Raw genomic sequence first — 20,071 nt, 5'->3', positions numbered from 1 at the left:
CCAAATTTTTCAAAAAGTTGTGCCAATACGACTAAGGTAATCTATGCCTGGGATACAAAAATCGAAAATGTGTTAGGTTTGTAATCAGGAAAGTTATTAAAACGACCTAAAATTGATATTCATGTCAACATCGAAGTGCTGACTAATGGGCTGGTGATACCCTCGGGAACAAAACGTCCCCTAGCAGTGTCATCGAACTAATGGTGAAAATATTTATCAAAGGTACCAGGATTATAATTGTACACGCCAGACCCGCGTTTAGTCTACATAAGACTCATCAGTCACGCTAGGATCAAAATAGTTATAAAGCCAAAATAGAATTTCATGCAATAAGACATCATTAAAAATAGCAGTAAAGAAATGATTTATATTTCGAACAAAAAATGTACGTGGCATGTACATTCGACGACTCCAATCTAAATTGTACAGGATTGTCAGTTTTTCTGCCAACGATGTGTGATTTTCAATGGGTTCTTCGGTTGATATCTCAATTTAGCCCGAATTAATCAATCATTCAATCAATCAATGGTTCACCCTTCTGTATAAAACATAATTAGAGATATATTACAAGGTTAAAATTATTTAATGTTTTCGTCCCTTTTTCACGTTTGGAAGCAGATTTATACTACATTTAACAAATCAATCAATTACCTTGAATATCATTAAGGTTTCATTCTTCATTTTCTATATAAGAAATTACCTGTCAGGAAAATGGAAGTTGTTTTTCATTCGTTTGATGTGTTTGATTTTGCCATTCGATAAGGGACTTTCCATTTTGATCTTTTCTTGGAGTTAATTTTTTTTGTTATTTTACTTTTAATGTTTATATTTATGATTATAGAGATGAAAGCTGTATCTTCGTGTTTAACAAACAGAAGCATAGGATCAGAAGATCTTAACAGATGCCAGATCCCTTACATGAATGCTATGAAAGATACAAATAGCAACGTATGCGAGTAAGTTCATTTATACCTTAAGCATGGCAGGTCATTATCATTATAAGTTTTTAATTTTGACAAAAGATTCTAGATAAAGAAACAAATACGTATTTTTTTTAATGTGACTAAGGAAGAATTGCCATATTTATTCCATATAAGGACATAAGAGCTGTGGTTCAGCAGCTAAGGCAACACATAGACTCATTAACAACCATAGTAGTATTTACCAGTTTTGTTTCAGTGTTATCACAGATGCTAAAAAGATTTCATAATATATAAAAAAAAATAATTCGTCAGGGTTCCGCGGAACCCAGTGGGTTGCCTACTTTTGCTGTTCATCACAGGCTGAACAAAAATAAGGAAAAAAATCAATAAGAATAATCCTTCTGATACTATCTTTTGATTGTAAGAAGCTTCTGTCCAAGTTTGGTAAAAACCCAGGACAGTTTATGAATCTAATAAATGTTTAAAAACTTTAACTGTAGACTGTATGTTATGTAAACTGGAAAAAAAGCTAAGTCCATTTATAAGTAGAATACAGATACTCAAGTAAACAATTAAAAAAACAAAACTTCTAGATACTAGCTTTTTATCATAAAAAGCTTCTGTCCAAGTTTGGTACAAATCCAAAATAGTATAAGAAAGTTATTTAAATTTAAAAAACTTTAACCAAAGAGTGAATGTGTTGTTTCCTGGCATAAAATATAAGACCATTTAAAAGTAAAATACGGAAAAATTAGCTTTATTTTTCTACAAATTTCCTTTTGGATATAAACAAGCTTCTCTCCAAGTTTAGTACAAACCCAGGATAGATTAAGAAAGTTATCAAAATTTTAAAACTATAACCACTGATTGAATGTAAGGTTTCCCTGCAGAAAAAAACTAAGTCCATTTAAAAGTAAAATAAGGAAAAAATAGAATTTTATTCTTACAAAATTAACTTCTGGATACTGTCTTATGATCGTAAACAAGCGTCTGTCCAAGTTTGGTACAAACCCATGATAGATTAAGAAAGTTATAAAAGATTTAAAAACTTTAACCGCAAAGTTAATATTTGTGGACGCCGCCGACGACGACAGAATGAATGCTCGACAAAAATGAAATAAAAAAAAGATGAGCAAACAAAAACGTTATGTAAAAGCTCAACACTGAAATATTTTCTATCAATCTATAAAATACAAATGAAATAGGTGTCAGTTTTTGTAATTTTTCATTAATTTTCTGCTTACAGGACAATTAGCACAATGTTTCAATGTGTACTATCACTGTTAAAGACTACGAACTGCAGTGACAACATTGGTATAAACTATGAACAATCAATGGAATTACAAAAGGAGAAATATTCGTTTTGCACCAATGCATCAGCTCAAATGTATAATGTGCTGTAACTTGTAATCATCAGTTTGATGCTCGTCTGGAATACAATAGCTTTGAACATATGACATTCACTAACATTAGTTTGAGGACCTCACGATGTGATCTATTTGTTATATATTTAAATAATGTAAAAAAATAAACACTTTGTTCTTAATCTTTTGTTCTAAAGGATATAATAAAAACTAAATTCCACGAACACAAACACGACAATTACTTTTAACAACTTTGATAATGTTGTGTACACAATATCCGTAAATACATTTATAAATATTTTGTATTAGTTGTGATGATTTAAGCGTGTATATATATGCTTTTTTCTGCTGAATGTTTTTATGTACGAGTTTTTAAGTTGTAAAACAAAGTTTCGTTTATGTATCTCTCCATTAATGGAAGGGACGACCACTGTACACATGTTATTATTGTGATCACGATTAAGGTCATTCCTATCAGTCATAAATAATGGGGTGTGCATTAACTACACACCATGTTAGCTGGCTTGAATTATTTACGTTTTGATTTTACAAAGTAATATATGACAACAGTCATCACAGAAGCTTCATATTTTAATATGATTCACACAGGCAATGGGAAACAGAATACACAAAGGCAACATGTTAGATTTGGATATCTTTGAATGATTTGATTTAAGGAATTTGCAACTCAGTTTCAAAATAACAAGCTTTTCATAACACTTGTATCTATTGATAGGGGTAAAAAAATTAAACAAAAAAACCAAAAAAATCTATAGGTCCATGTGCTTGTTTTCGAGATATTATCCTTTGAAATTTTGGCGAAAACATGTTCTCTCTTGATTTTTCATAGCTTTATCATTGACAAGTTAAAGTTCTTAATAAAGAACAAAGATCTTATGAGACTTTCACAGTTGGCTGATAATTATACGCATTAAAGATTTACAATTTGCAAAATATTTCAAACATTCAAATAAATAAAACCAGAGGATTCCAAACATTTGACAAAAATAAAAAAAACAAACATGACAAGCGAATATCTTAAATATACTTATGCATAGAATGAGATGATATCGTGCGTACACGTCAATGAGACAACAATACCGAAGTGTTTATACAATATATCTAGCTCTGGTATGATTGCAAAGGAGACAACTCTCCACAAGAGACCACAATGATACAGAAATTAACAACGGGAAGGATTGTGTCTGATATTCATATGATGAAATCATAATCTTTCAATTAGTGTTATTGAAGTCTGGAGCTGGCATGTCAGTTAACTGCTAGTAGCCTGTTGTTATTTATGTATTATTGTCATTTTGTTTATTTTCTTTGGTTACATCTTCTGACATCAGACTCGGACTTCTCTTGAATTGAATTTTAAATGTGTGTATTGTTATGCGTTTACTTTTCTACATTGGCTAGAGGTATAGGGGGAGGGTTGAGATCTCATAAACATGTTTAAACCCGCCTGTCCCAAGTCAGGAGCCTCTGGCCTTTGTTAGTCTTGTATTATTTTAATTTTAGTTTCTTGTGTACAATTTGGAAATTAGTATGGCGTTCATTATCACTGAACTAGTATATATTTGTTTAGGGCCAGCTGAAGGACGCCACTGGGTGCGGGAATTTCTCGCTACATTAAAGACCTGTTGGTGACTTTCTGCTGTTGTTTTTTCTGTGGTCGGGTTGTTTTCTCTTTGACACATTCCCTATTTCCATTCTCAATTTTAACTATAGTTCACCGTATGGCCTTCAACAATGCGCTAAGCCCATACTGCATAGTCAGCTACACAAGGCCCTTAAAACAATTCAAACGAAAAAACTAACGGCCTTATTTATGTATAAGTCTATAAAATTTGGGAATACATAGAGCGAAATAATCAAAGATCTGGAATCAGCTCATCCATGCTGCTTTGATATTTCAATTAGAAAATAAATAGATAAATTGGAATGTTTTTTTAAAAATTAATACAAGATTTCTATTTCAAGGTCTTGGATCCAAAAAGTTGCTTCTCTATAACTTCTCCGTCCTCATTTTCTTTATCTGACGACTATTATGATATGATATCTAAAGGTCAAAAATTGTCTTTTAGGCGAGTATTTTAAATCCAACTGGTGCCGCGGATATCTTTTACCAACGGCCTTTTTCAAGGTTTAAACAAAAATGGTTATCCTCGTGCTATACATATGAGCCCTAAGACACAGAGTATTTCTCTGACGTATGTGTTTTGACAATTTGTTTCCGCAGTAAGACCTGTACAAGATATTCATTTACAAGTTTTCGCGAAACGCATTTCTATTGTCAGTTCGATACAATTTAACAAATGAGGCCTATTCGAATCAGTGCGTACCCAAAATTGTCAACTCTAGTCCATTCGAATTTATTTCACTACAGACGGCGCTTTCAGAGAAATCATATTTTTATTTCGTTGATAATTGGATACTTTTTCTACGGTGAAACTCACAGAAACATTATTCAAACATTTAAAAAAAGGGCAATTTTAACATGAAGCTTGCTGAAATTTATATGTTACGCGATACATAGTCTTACTCCTTTGAACCAATATACGGAAGATAAAACACCGTATTGATACTTGTTCTAATTCCTAATATTAGTACCCGTAAAATTTGAGTATGAACAGGTCTTTCTGAATTATACCTGTATTCACATAACTAGTGACGAGCACTTACGTGAAATGGTACTTAACGAATAATTCATAGTTTTATACATCAGACTCGTAAGTTCACAATATTTTCAAAATTGCAAGCGTTGAACTATTTGACTGGTGAGTAGTTTTAACTCTTGGACCTCGATGAAACTATTTGACCGCAAGCGTCATTTAATTTCGATGTTTTTCAAATGCAGCTAATGGATTGTAGACTTTTTAATTTTTAGAATACCGCGGGAGTAACGACGTTACTTTTAACCTGTTGTATTTATAGGGTTAACGTCTGTGCAGGTCGTATGATAAGCATTCAAAATATTGATAAAACAGAAAAGTTGTGTTTCTGCTTGTTATATTTTGTTATTTGTTTTAGCCTTGACATTTATTGTCTGTTGTATTTTTCGGTATAGTCAAACACATACTGACGAAATATTCCTGCAATTTTAGAGTTATTGTCCCATCAGGGCAATAGTTGCATCTCGGGGGACAATAAACTTACTATTTCACTCATAGTTAGTCAATACGTATAAAATATATCTGAAGTCATTAGTTAGTTATAAATTGTTCTGGTGAATAAATGAAGGCAGGAAACATATTTGACAATTGATAGTTTTGCTTGTTATTTGTGAAATATATAGAAAATTAAAATAATCAATATAAAAGAGGGACGAAAGATAACAGAGGGACAGTCAAACTCATAAATCGACAATAAACTGACAACGCCATGGCTAAAAATGAAAAGGACAAACAGACAAACAATAGTACACATAACACAACATAGAAAAATGAAGAATAAACAACACGAACCCCACCAAAAACTAGGGTTGATCTCAGGTGCCCCGGAACGGTAAGCAGATCCTGCTCCACATGTGGCACCCGTCGTGTTGTTTATGAGATAACAAATTCGGTAAATAGTCGGTAATTCCGTAGGTCACATTTATGAACGGGCAGGGGACTGTAGTTACGACGTAAGGAACATATCCGATATCATTTGTGAAACGGTTATTCCATAACGGTCAACCAACTCGTAACGGCGTCCGTAAAATTTACGAAGAGATGATTTCAACCTAACCATTTGGAACTCTTAATTTAATAGCTTCCTTGTGAGAAACAACCCTCTATCAAGAAAATCATGATAGGAAATGCAAGCACGGGAATATCGTATAAATTGGGAGATATATACACCGTATGCAGGTACTGCTGGAATGTTGCTACTTAGAAATGGAAAGTTCCCAATTGGAGAGCTGAAATCATCTCTTCTGTCGTAAAGTTTTGTTTTCAGTAGACCCTCATTGTCAATTTCTAGTTGTAAGTCAAGATATGAGGCCGACTTCACTGTATCTGGTGTATCCTTTATCTCTAGTTCAATGGGATAGATGCATTTGACATAGTCACCAAATTTTGAATTATTTAGTGAAAAAACATCTATATAGCGGAAAGTAGAGTTAAAGGATATTGCTAACTTCTTATCTCTCTTCATAAGAAGTTCCTGTATGAAGTCAGCCTCATAATAATGAAGGAACAAGTCGGCAAGAAGAGTGGCACAATTCGTTCCCAGTAGAATGCGGATAGTCTGTTGAAAAACACGTCCTCCGAACGTAACAAATATGTTGTCAATCAAGAAATCAAGCATCTTGAAAAAGAGGGACAAAAAATACCAGAGGGACAGTCAAACTCATGGATAGAAAACAAACAGACAACGCCATGGCTAAAAAAGTAGGGTAATTTGGTATGATTGTCAATGAAATTACTATCAACCAAACTTCAATAATTACATTAGATGTATGTTTCATTACAATACGTTATTCTGATTGGCTAATTGAGTAGTTGTATCAATCAATAAAACTTCTCATTCATGATGACACGAGGTCCCACAATAAAGTGCACAGGTAAATGAAATAAAAACTTGATAAAAGGCGTGTTTTCATGATCCTATAGGTAAAAATGTAATTATAAGTATTGAATGCTTTTTTTTTGTAATTTCATAGGGTTGTAAAAGCGTTGACCGTGCGCACATTTTAAGTATGAAGCGCTTCCGCGCTTCATACGAAATGTACTTCGGTCAACGCTTTTACACCCCAATAAATTTACAAAAAAGAGCATTCAATTCTTAAATGAAGCGTATGTAAGCAATTATAGGCAAGCGTACGGTAAAAACTCCATACCATAATTTAGCTTTGAAAGACCCCGGCATGAAAAATTTGAAACATTTCAATTGCGAAAACGTTCATTATAATTTATAACAGAACACATGGCATCAACCAACGACAACCAAGTCTGTACATAACCTGTCCTAAGTCAGGAATCTGATGTACAGTAGTTGTCGTTTGTTTATGTAATATATACGTGTTTCTCGTTTCTCGATTTTTTACTCGTTTTTTTATATAGATTAGATTGTTGGTTTTCCCGTTTGAATGGTATTACACTAGTAATTTTGGGGCACTGAAAAGCTGGTTGTTCGGCTGGAGCCAAGGTTCTGTGTTGAAGGCCGTACATGGACCTATAATGGTTTACTTTTATAAATTGTGACTTAGATAGAGTGTTGTCTCATTGACACTCATACCACATCTTCTATAAACATAATTGTTGTGGTTGACAAATTGAACAAAATGTTGACAATGTGATCAGAAGAATAAAAAGCTGTTGATGCGACCTTGTTTATTGTATACAATTTAATGAGAGAACAGATAGGCTTTAGGATGATTAAGCTAAATAAAAAAGATAGCGTTTTATCAACAATAAAAGTGTTGACGTAGGATATCACACTAACAAATGATTTACATTTCGAAATGTATCTTGTACGTAGGCGAAATCTTTACCAATACATAGTTTTGTAGTCAAAATAAGTATGCAGTATTTCGAAATATTAGTTATATGATAAATGTAAGATACACCTGATTTCTGATAATGTGATAAATTAGGTATTCAGATATGAGATGAAAGATAAAAATCAGTACCCAATATAAATAGAGGCATTAGAAACTATAGTGATATCTTCCTCTGTCAGTGAAGAAGTGGGTATCACGTGATCAGATTTATTTGCACCGACATATTAAGATGCTATTCTGTGGGGCTAATAGTGTTCTTTATGCAGGTAACATTATTATAAACTTACCGTTCCTAGTTATCAAAACCATTGTTGCTGTAAGGGAGAAATACCAGTTATGAATTGAACGGATAAAACTGACAAAAAATAATCTGTTGTTCATACTTTTCGAGAAAAACAATATGTTAAAAAAAAATAAAAAATAATAATCATGATAATAATAAAAAGATTTACAAAAAAAATAAATAACAAAAAACTGAATCCCGTTGAAAATTCAAAATCCCTAATCAAATGGCAAAATCAACAGCTTAAACACATCAAACACATCAAACGAATGGATATTTCTGACTTGGAACAAATACTTTGATAATTTTTTTTTCAAATTTACAATGCTGACCTCAATTGTATTATTCATTGTAGTCGACTATATCGTTTTAAACGTAGTATAGTGTTGCATACAAAACCTGTTTGCCTGTACTGCGGCCGATAATATAGCAATACACATAATTCATAGTCAGATTCTTAACTTTGATTTTTCTTTAAGAAGCGGAAAGCAGCAGTCTTTAATTGTACCTGTGTGTTTTGTCTTCTGTTTTATTGATGATGTAGAATTAAGTGCCTGTTGTGAAAATGTAAACATTGATTGTAAGTAACCTCTGTTATCTACTGATAGAGATTTTCAGGTCTCTTGTGTTTTGTCGATGAACTTTTATCATCCTCTATGTATCTAACTTCTTTATTTATTTATTAATTCTATTTAATGTCCGCTTTGATCAGCTACCGTGTATCTCTTAGCATAAGCTGACCTGTATCTTACGAGTATTTCTGAAGTAATAAGGTGCTTTCTCACTGAAATATTTTAACCTCACATTTTGTTTATTAATTTCTATATTTTTGTTTTGATCAGTGAACATATGTCTCATAGCATTAACAATATTAGACAGAACCCAGTCCTTGCCCACGACGTCATCTACAATGAATTTGACTTGTACTGACTGTTGTGATTTACTGTTGTGTATGGGACTTGACGTTATACTCCTCAGTACTAATGCTTTGGATATAACGGACAAGCTGTGCAGGTAATGTCAAGATCTTGTTTATATATATAATAGCGTCTTTTATTCCGATTCACATTATATTCCAAAAGATCACTTATTTGATTTTGAAATTGCTCGTTTTAAAATTATTTATGTTTGATATTTGGTACTAGTAAATCGTATCAAGCAGTTTATACGCAATTGAAACTGACCCTATTTAACCGAAGTTCTTTTTCTTGTAATAGTTATCTTCCCAAATACTGTTTTTCTTCTGGCAACAATTCCTTCGCAAACGAAAAAGAAACCGGCAAATGTGTTTTACCAAATAGTTCGATATATGTTGATGACTTAGATGATCATTTAGACCGAAGCTATCCCTCGACTTAATATGAGAGATATTTCCCCTTGAGAATTAAATAAAAGTGATAAGCATTTGTTACTTATAAACCATAAGTGATATAAACCTAGGGTCTTTTGATTCGAGGTTCTTTGTCCAAAAAAAACAAAACAAGAAAATTAGATTAAGGTCAAAGGTCAACATGGTCAAGGAGATGTTCTTAATTTATGATTTTGGCTGATTATCACTTTTTTTAAAAAATCCGTATAAGTTAGCAACAGCACATTTTCGCTTAAAAGTCCGATACATTTTGGTTGAAAGGGTTCGTTGACCTTAAATAGGAATTTTCTTCGATCTTATATTTAAAATTACTCATATGGTGATATTACTCATTACCCATACATGTATCTGAGGTCTTTTGATTTTTAGGTCCTTGTTTGCTGTCTTTGAAATCCAATAGAGGTCATAGGTAAAATTTGACGATCTATATTTTGACCTTTGCTTTAAATTCATATGTATACATGAGTAATGGGACATTTTGCCTTTCACGTAAGCCATATGTCCTTGGAAAAACATGAAATGACCGTGTGTAACCCGGAAGTAGTTATTTATTTTTCTTGTACGATGTAAGTATATAGAACCAAATACACTGGGAAACACTGTCAAATTGACTATTGAATAATACCTGAAACGACATGAATAAAACCAGTCAAAACCTTGTGTTAAAACAAAAGTGTATAAAAACATTTATTTTTGGAATCAGCATAATGTACGCTATCATTTGGCACTTTGAATAACATTTTAAACCGGATTTTTATGTTTTATTATCCAAATATATTGTAGCTGATGGAAAGACCTTCACTTGTTCTCTGAACAATGTGTTTTGAATTATATTTATTTTGTAACCATTGACGGACAAATTCCTGATTTTATACTGTCTTTGAACAAATTGTTTACCAAGTCATTGAGTACGGGCATTCAGATGCGACTACATTTAATTATAAAATAAACACAGTATTAAAAGTAATGTTTAAAATTTCTGATTGACCTTTATAAATGAAAACAGGAAACAAAAATAACAACAAGAAAAAAAACCCTATCAAACAAGTAGTATCTTATAATCTACTTTATCAGTTGTGACAGTAGTTTCCAGTTTTCATTTAATAAACAACAAAGTTTAAATAACAAAGTTCTTGTGCATGTTTGAATAAGTGATAACAATTTAGACATATTAGACCAAGAACAATAATATTTAGGCAAAAATTTAAGACGCAAATGTTTATGGCTTTAGAAATCATTAAAAATGATATTCATTAGGTCTTTCCACCTTTCCTTGTGGAAAGACCTATTGAATTTGTTCTGATTATTTTAATTTTTTTTCTTCCACCTAATTTTTTTCTTGCGGTGTAAAAATGTTCTAAAAGATATCGCTTAGTTTTTTTTTATATGATATCATACAGTCTATATGCTTTTGAAACTGACCTTGTTTAACCGAACACTTTTCTTTGTAAGAGTTATTTCCCTAAACACTGTTTTTGTTGTTATCAGATCTCCTTCACAACCGTAAAAGAAAGCGACAAATTTATTTTTCCAAATTGCTCGTTATATCCTCAGGATGTTAGTTTTTATTTTGACCGAAGCTTTACGAAGACTCCATATGAGAGTTATTTCACCTTTTATATTGAAATAAATGAAATAAATTTGTAACTGGAAAATCATAAGTGATAGAGGCCTAGGGTCTTTTGATTTGAGGTCCTTGGTCCAAAAAAATGAAAATGAGGTCAAGGTCAAAGGTCAATGTCATGTTAAAAATTTTGATTTGAAAAAAAGTAATCCATTTCCTTCGAGTTATAATATCCTAAAGATCATATTATATTTTTATTCAGGAAGCACCGCCAATATTACAGTCCATCAAAGATATGGAGATGGTTCACTTAAGGAAGTTGTTCCTGCCAGTGGTGGTCCCTGGAGTGGTAAATCTTTAGATGAAGCTTTCCTTAGATTTCTTAAAAGAATTTGTGGACCCAAAGTTATGAAAGAATTAAGAAAAACTGAACTTGAGGACTTTATTGACTTAGTCAGAGAATTTGAAAGCAAAAAGAGGTCAATACGTGTAGATCAAACTAGTAGAGTAGTCGTTACATTGCCTGTTTCTTAAATTGATTTAATGAAAAGGCATAAAAAAATAACGAAAATAGGTCTAGATCAATCACCGTATGGTCAGGCAGTTTCTTACAGCAATCAAAAGTTACACATTTCCCCAGATACATTTAGAGATTTATTCCAATCTACAACTGAAGCCTTAATAAAACATCTAGAAAGAATGTTTCGTGATGACAAGTTATCTGATTTAGACAATCTTATCATGGTAGGGGGATTTTCTGAATGTGAGCTAATACAGCATAGAATGAAAGAAAAATTTGGAAAACATAAAAAGATAATTATTCCTGAAGAAGCAGGTCTTGCTGTCCTTAAAGGAGCAGTTTTATTCGGACATCAACCAATTGCGATTACCAGAGTTCTTCGTCGTACATATGGTATCAGGAGCTGGCAAGAATGGGATCTTCAAATGCACTCAGAATCAAAGAGAGTTCATCTAGATGGTGTTAATCGATGTAAAGATATTTTTTTCAAATATTTTCAAGTCGGTGAGATGGTCCAGTGTAATCAACAGGAGTCTCAGGTATTCCAAGCAGTAAGACCATTTGAAACAACTCTAGAATGTGCAATCTACGTATCATCTGACCCTAATCCACTATACGTTACAGATCCAAGCTGTCAGCGATTAGGCAACCTAATTGTTGATTTGCCACGAATGAAAAATACAGATGCTTCAAAGATTTTGGTAGAAATAACAATGGTAATCGGTGGTACTGAACTTTTAGTTAGAGCAAAAAACTTTGTCACTGGAAGAGTTTTTGAGACTCAACTTGATATGTGTAAGTTTATCATTGAATTTGTGATTTTCTGTCATTGGTTTTATGCTTATTTTAAATTTTATTTATGCATGTTTTAAGAAACATTTTACCTGCGCCGTTAGCGGCGAAAGCAGTTTTAGTAACTTCTTTACCAAGTCAGTCAAAACAAAACCTTGGGTAGAACACTTTCAAGCTGTCTTTGATTAAACAAAAAAAAAGACAGTTTTTTGTTCAGCTATGCAAGCACTTTTGCGTCTGCCTTGCAGTCACTTTTGTTTGTTGATGGTTTGCAATTTTACAACAATCATTGTATAAGAATAATTTTCATCAGGTTTGTCTTGTCTTTTTGGCTTCTATGTAGTCAATGATTTTATATTTGTTCTAGGGCTTGATAATAATGAATTAAAGTGAGTTTTGATCATCAGTGCAACAACTTCCTGTTTGCCAATAGTTTACAATTTTACAACCATCATTGTACATCTGTATCAGGATTTTTTTTTATTAAACTTTGTTTGGTTTCTATGAAAGAGTATGCTCAGTTATGCTTACGTCTAAATGCTTTTTCCGGTATTGGTCTTGTTTAACATATTTTGTTTTCTGGACACCAATTCTTTTATCAGAAGTTATTTCATGCTACACACATGTAACAATATTTTTTCAGAGACAGGCCTCTACAATAACCTTTTTCCCAACTTGTCCAGTAGGACAAGTACATACCAAAACTTTCTTGTCCGAATGAAATTGTTACTTGTCCAATTTTTTTTAATTAAAAATAACCTTTTTACATCTTTAGTTGATTAAAGGAACAAAACGAATTAAAACAAAGGAACAGAATTTGATTTATTTCTTTTGAAATACTTTTCAAAAATATGAGTCAAGTACAACTGAATGTAGTCATGTCACAGGACTAACTAGGTTCTAGTTCTCATCAATGCCAGTCTCATCAGACTCTAAACATGAAGAACCATCTGATAGGCCTGTACACTCATTGGATTTATATCCTGTTTTTTTTTTTAAGTTGTAAAAAGTTTATTCAAATGCAATCCATCAAAAGAAGAAGATAAGGTCTGATAGCCAATGAGACAACTCTCTGCAAGAGAACAAAATGACACAGAAATTAACAACTATAGGTTTCATATTGCAAGTATTGTTTTTTTTCTACTTATGATCAAATATGATTTTGTGAATTTTATCGTGTTTATGGTAAATAAAAAAAAATATTTTTGTGAAAAAAATACCTGTATGGTATTTATTATAAGGAACAGAATAAGTTAGTAAAATGCGGTACTGATTGTCTTGGTCCCGAAATGTCTCCTGCATTGCCAAACTGTCTATCAATCATGTCTACTAAATATGTCTCCTACGGTGCCAAACTGTCTATTAAACTTTGAGCTTAACCTGTTGAGGTGACGAACTGTCCTGTAAAGTTACCTTATCTACAAAGCGCATCATTGATTCCGATCAGAAAGACTGGTTTCTGAGAATAGTTTACCTTTTACCTTTTAAAAAGTACCTGACAAAGAACCAGTTAAAAATTATCGATTGCAAGTAAACATGTTGAAGAAAAAGTTTTTGCATTTGAATAAACAGAATACCGAAAAATGTCAAATTAATATTTGTTTTCTTGTTTTTTGTTTATAATTACTTTAAATTTGTTCATGAAAGTTGGATTAAATTTATTTTCTGCAGAATAATTGTACTTGGTGCAGCTTTTACTTGTCCGACCTTTTTTCCCTCTGGTACCGGACAATCGGACAAGCGTTATTGTCGAGGCCTGAGAGATAGAGTTCATTTTAATCTGTTTTAATGACGTAGTACGCTCGTGATGAATGCTACATACTTCTATATTATGGCAGAGTTTTGTTCGTTCAGATGGAACCTCTTAATCAATAACAAAGTATATGGAAAAGGTAACAATTAAACATACATCTCAATGTTAGCCCAAATTTGGTGCAGATTTCATTTATTGATTCACATACTTAAATTTTAGTCTCTTTTGATACAGCAATTAGCTGTCCGTGTGTGGTTTTTACATTTCACCATCAATTTGTATTCCAAATGATACATGACTATGCCAACATTTACAATTCAGTGAAAGTATATATAAAAATAAAACTAACAACGAAAACAGCCCTTTCCACGATCTTGATATCTATATCACTAACGAGAAGCTTAATACCAAAATTTACGATAAAAGAGATGAAACAAGGACATCATTCGTAAATAAAATTCAACATGCAGACATCTTATGAGTCTTTTGTAGACAAAACGCGCCAGAGGCGTAAGGGTAAAAGTTTGGTCCTTGTATCTATGATGAGTGTATTTACAACCACTGGGTCGATGCCACTGCTGTTGGAGATTTATTTCCCCGAGGGTATCACCAGCCCAGTAGTCAGCACTTCTGTGTTGACTTGAGTAACTTTGATATGTTCATAATAATAAATTTACTATTAACAAAACTTTGAATTTTTGAAATACTAAGGTTTTTCTACCGCAGGAATAGATTACCTTAGTTGTATTTGTCAAAACTTTTAGGAATTTTTAGTCCTCATTGCTCTTCAACTTCGTACTTTATTTGACCTTTTAAACAATTTGTTTGATTCGTGCGTCACTGATGAGTCTTTTGTAGACGAAACGCGCGTCTGTCGTAAGTGTAAATTTTAGTCGTCCTGGTATCTATGATGAGTTTACTTATACTTTCAGGTATTTCACATTCAATTTGTTATGGTAATATTTTTTACAAAGCACAAAAATGTCGACATTCACCTCAAAAGCTAACAAAACCTTTATACAGACTTATAAAAAAGGATATAGTTACGATACTGTTGTCAGGTCATTAAAGATATTTTGGCTTTAATATTGATTCACTTATAGGGTCTTTGCATCGGAAATAATACATTTATTCTAAATCAGTTGTTGGCAGGATACAGATTATGTTCTTTTCATATATTTTATGATGGTATTATGCTAAACCCCTAATGGGAGGCATAGTGGTTGATATTATTCATATGAGGAAGACATAATCTTTCAATCAGTTTAATTGAGATCTGGAGTTGGCTTGTCTGTAACTGCTTGTAGTCCTTTTGTTAATGTCTGTATCATTGTCATTTTGTTTAGTTTCTTTTGTTACCTATTCTTCGGACTCGGACTTCTTTTAAACTGAGTTTTACTGTGCGTATTCTTGTGTGTTTGTTTTTCTACATTGGCTAGAGGTATAAGGGGAGGGTTGAGATCTAAAAAAAAATGTTTAACCCCGCCGCATTGTTGCACCTGTCCCAAGTCAGGAGCCTCCGGCCTTTGTTAGTCTTGTATGATTTTCAATTTTAGTTTCTTTTATATATTTCGGAGTTAAGTATGACGTCCATTATCACTGAACTAGTATTCATTTTTGTTTATGAGTCAGCTGAAGCACACCTCCGGGTGCGGGATTTTCTCGCTGCATTGAAGACCCATTGGTAGCAATCATCTGGTGTCTCTCTTTGGCCGGGTTGTTGTCTCTTTGGCACATTTCCCATTTCGGTTCTCAATTTTATGTATCACTCACTAAAAATCATCAATAAAACCCAACTGGAGGGTAAAGTAATAGTTTTGATTAAAACTTTTTATAATCTCTTTGATGACACAGGTAATGCCTTACTTCTTCTATATAGTTTCTTAAAATTAATACATTCATGCATTGATGGATCGATATGGAAGGGCTCTAGCTTGGTATGAAGACCACATTCTGTGTGTGTCACTCCCGGACCAGGACCCTGTTGTTCGGCGGTTTTATTTTATTGCTATATTATAATGTTTTCGTTTGCTTTTTTGTACATTAAACAGGCCTTCTCGTTTGGATTTTCATGCCGGAGCCTATGATTGCTTTCTGTGCGGTTTTGCTCAATGATGAAGGACGTAATGGTCCTATATTTTAAAGCTTGTTTACTCCATTTCGGTGATATTCGGTCTTGGGTGAAAATATGTCTAATTATAAAGCCTTATGTTTTTTTTATTATTTAATTCTGGCCGAAGTAAGGAAAAACGATATAAATCGTCTAAGGAACTTCTAGGCAAATCAAAATTAAATGAATCAAAATTCGACAGATATACAGGTTTATATATCACAAGTGTTTTGCTTACTTCTTGTTGGACACTTAAATATCCGATAATTTGATATTTTTGACAAAAGGTTCGACATAAGAAATTCAAAGAACCAATTAATCGGAGAAAATGTTGATGAAATTTATTGTTTGTTTACTGGCGATGCAAATATATGATAATAAATATTCAATTTATAATTATGAGGTGCAAAAGGTAGTTTAAATAGAAATAAAATTATTTAAATATTTTTTAACCTATTTATATAATGTTTAAATAAATACAACAACGTCAACGTACATGCACATACAGATACAGCTGTTTTGTTTAAATTAATATTATTGTTTTTCATATCAACATATCTTGAACGCATATTTAAAAATTTCAGATAAACGCTTGACTTTATTTGTACAATTGCAGGATTAAAATTTATATTATATTCCCACATTTTCTCTCTATAAGTCCTTAATTATCAAAGGTACCAGGGTTATAATTTAATACGCCAGACTCGCGTTTCGTCTACATAAGACTCATCAGTGACGCTCAGATAAAAATAGTAATAATTTTAAACAAAGTTGAAGAGGAGTGAGGACCCACAATTCCAAAAAAATGTTCCAAATACGGCTAAGGTAATCTATTTCTGGGATAAGAAAATCCATAGCTGTTTTTTATTCTTCTCCTACCTTTTCTATGTTTTGTGAAATTGTCTAGAATGATTAAATATGTATACTAGTATTAGTCAAGGAAACAGCAACCCCCTAACAAAGTATACACAAAAAAGGACAGCACACATATATCCCTTTTCAGCCAAGTACCGTTCATATATAAGGTGAACTGTGTCGTTTTGAATTTAGGAACTCTCCGGAGTTCAATTTTAATAATTGTTCTTTATCTTGTTGCTTTAATTTGAAAACTGAAATAGAATAATAATTTTGTTTTTATCTTGTGTTCAAGTACAATTGTAGGTTTTCATCCTTGCAGTTCACATTTGTCGATACAAAAACAGTTAAGGTTACCAAACTCTGGTTTATAAAGTCACCATATTTCATAAATGAATAATTTTGGGGTGCTTTATATCAACCAGAAGTATAAATAGAAAGTTTCTAGGCACTTTTTGTAAAAATAAATTGCAAGAAACACTACTACCAGGTTGTTCATTGTAACCTTCGGTAAATTCTTTCTAGGTGAAATTCGTCCCTACCTTACACAAATACTGACCTGATGGCTTTATCATGCTCAAGTATGAAGTAACAATAAACTAGTAACTCCTATAAAGAAGGTTTTGAATCAATTGTACATGTACCTTATCTTCTTTACAATAATAAAAACATGCATTTTGCACCAGTTCTTTGATATTTGTCCAAAGTTAAAGTTCGAATATGACCTTAACCTTGATGTCCCTATAACATTTATCTATTTTGTTTGACAAACCCCTGGTAAATCTTTTAAAAAATGTGATCCTCCTCTATTAAACATGCACAAATGTTAACATGCAACTTATGTTATGTTATTTTACTGTTTTATTGTTAACATGGAATATTCTCAATGGATTGAGTCAAAATACATATTTGAGGGAATATTACTATGAAATAGGACTTTTTCTAACTTTGTTTTCTAATTTCCTTTAGTTTATTGGCTATTACAAAACTTGTTCGTTAGTGACTTTGTACAGAATATACATTAAAAAGTTAACTTTTTGAAACAGTAACAACACATTTTTTAATAAGAGGGATCTATGAAATATAATGCCTAACCATGTTAAAATGAGCATAGATAATGACATGAAGAAATTATTTCGATTATAATATGACAAATACAGTATTTTTATAGGTCGAAGCTACGAAAATACCGTAAAAATGTTTAGTTGCTCCCGTTTCTTCCCCGAGGAGTCTGTACATTACATTTCATATTTGATAAGTTTAAAAAATACGAGCAGAGTAAATATATGTTGTTCGAATCAAAGAAGCATACATTTGTGTTAATGTCCTTTTTTTCTGTTGAACTTATAGGAGAAAAATTGGTAATATCGATTTAAAAAAAAAACTAAATTACAGAAATCGCTTAAATTTTACAATTATTTAGTTTATGTACAGCTTGTTTGAAAACAATAATAAAAAAATATAGGTCACCGATGAGTTAAAAAAGACATTTCAATTTAAACGTCAATAAATTACATTTTTGCACCAAAGGGAGATAATTTGGAGCTTTTTCAATGATATAAACATTTTTAAAGTCATCTGTGGCCAAATCAAATTGATTTGTCTTGGTGATTTTTGTACCATATTAAAAAGTAATAACTAATTACTAATTGCTAATAGTGTAATAATTAAAATTTGTAATGAAAAAACAAATGTTTAATTTATTGCTGATTTTTTTAGACCCGCGAGCCTCCTTAAAGTTATTTCTATCGTTATCCTTTAAAATATATATAGTCAAGTAGCTTACATAAACTTTTATAATATGTGTTATATCGAACAACATATATTTACTCTGCTCGTATTTTTTAAACTTATCAAATATGAAATGTAATGTACAGACTCCTCGGGGAAGAAACGGGAGAAACTAAACATTTTTACGGTATTTTCGTAGCTTCGACCTATAAAAATACTGTATTTGTCATATTATAATCGAAATAATTTCTTCATGTCATTATCTATGCTCATTTTAACATGGTTAGGCATTATATTTCATAGATCCCTCTTATTAAAAAATGTGTTGTTACTGTTTCAAAAAGTTAACTTTTTAATGTATATTCTGTACAAAGTCACTAACGAACAAGTTTTGTAATAGCCAATAAACTAAAGGAAATTAGAAAACAAAGTTAGAAAAAGTCCTATTTCATAGTAATATTCCCTCAAATATGTATTTTGACTCAATCCATTGAGAATATTCCATGTTAACAATAAAACAGTAAAATAACATAACATAAGTTGCATGTTAACATTTGTGCATGTTTAATAGAGGAGGATCACATTTTTTAAAAGATTTACCAGGGGTTTGTCAAACAAAATAGATAAATGTTATAGGGACATCAAGGTTAAGGTCATATTCGAACTTTAACTTTGGACAAATATCAAAGAACTGGTGCAAAATGCATGTTTTTATTATTGTAAAGAAGATAAGGTACATGTACAATTGATTCAAAACCTTCTTTATAGGAGTTACTAGTTTATTGTTACTTCATACTTGAGCATGATAAAGCCATCAGGTCAGTATTTGTGTAAGGTAGGGACGAATTTCACCTAGAAAGAATTTACCGAAGGTTACAATGAACAACCTGGTAGTAGTGTTTCTTGCAATTTATTTTTACAAAAAGTGCCTAGAAACTTTCTATTTATACTTCTGGTTGATATAAAGCACCCCAAAATTATTCATTTATGAAATATGGTGACTTTATAAACCAGAGTTTGGTAACCTTAACTGTTTTTGTATCGACAAATGTGAACTGCAAGGATGAAAACCTACAATTGTACTTGAACACAAGATAAAAACAAAATTATTATTCTATTTCAGTTTTCAAATTAAAGCAACAAGATAAAGAACAATTATTAAAATTGAACTCCGGAGAGTTCCTAAATTCAAAACGACACAGTTCACCTTATATATGAACGGTACTTGGCTGAAAAGGGATATATGTGTGCTGTCCTTTTTTGTGTATACTTTGTTAGGGGGTTGCTGTTTCCTTGACTAATACTAGTATACATAT

This window comes from Mytilus galloprovincialis, chromosome 8, assembly GCF_965363235.1.
Source record: "Mytilus galloprovincialis chromosome 8, xbMytGall1.hap1.1, whole genome shotgun sequence".
NCBI lineage: Eukaryota > Metazoa > Mollusca > Bivalvia > Mytilida > Mytilidae > Mytilus > Mytilus galloprovincialis.
This window is presented reverse-complemented; position numbering follows the sequence as displayed.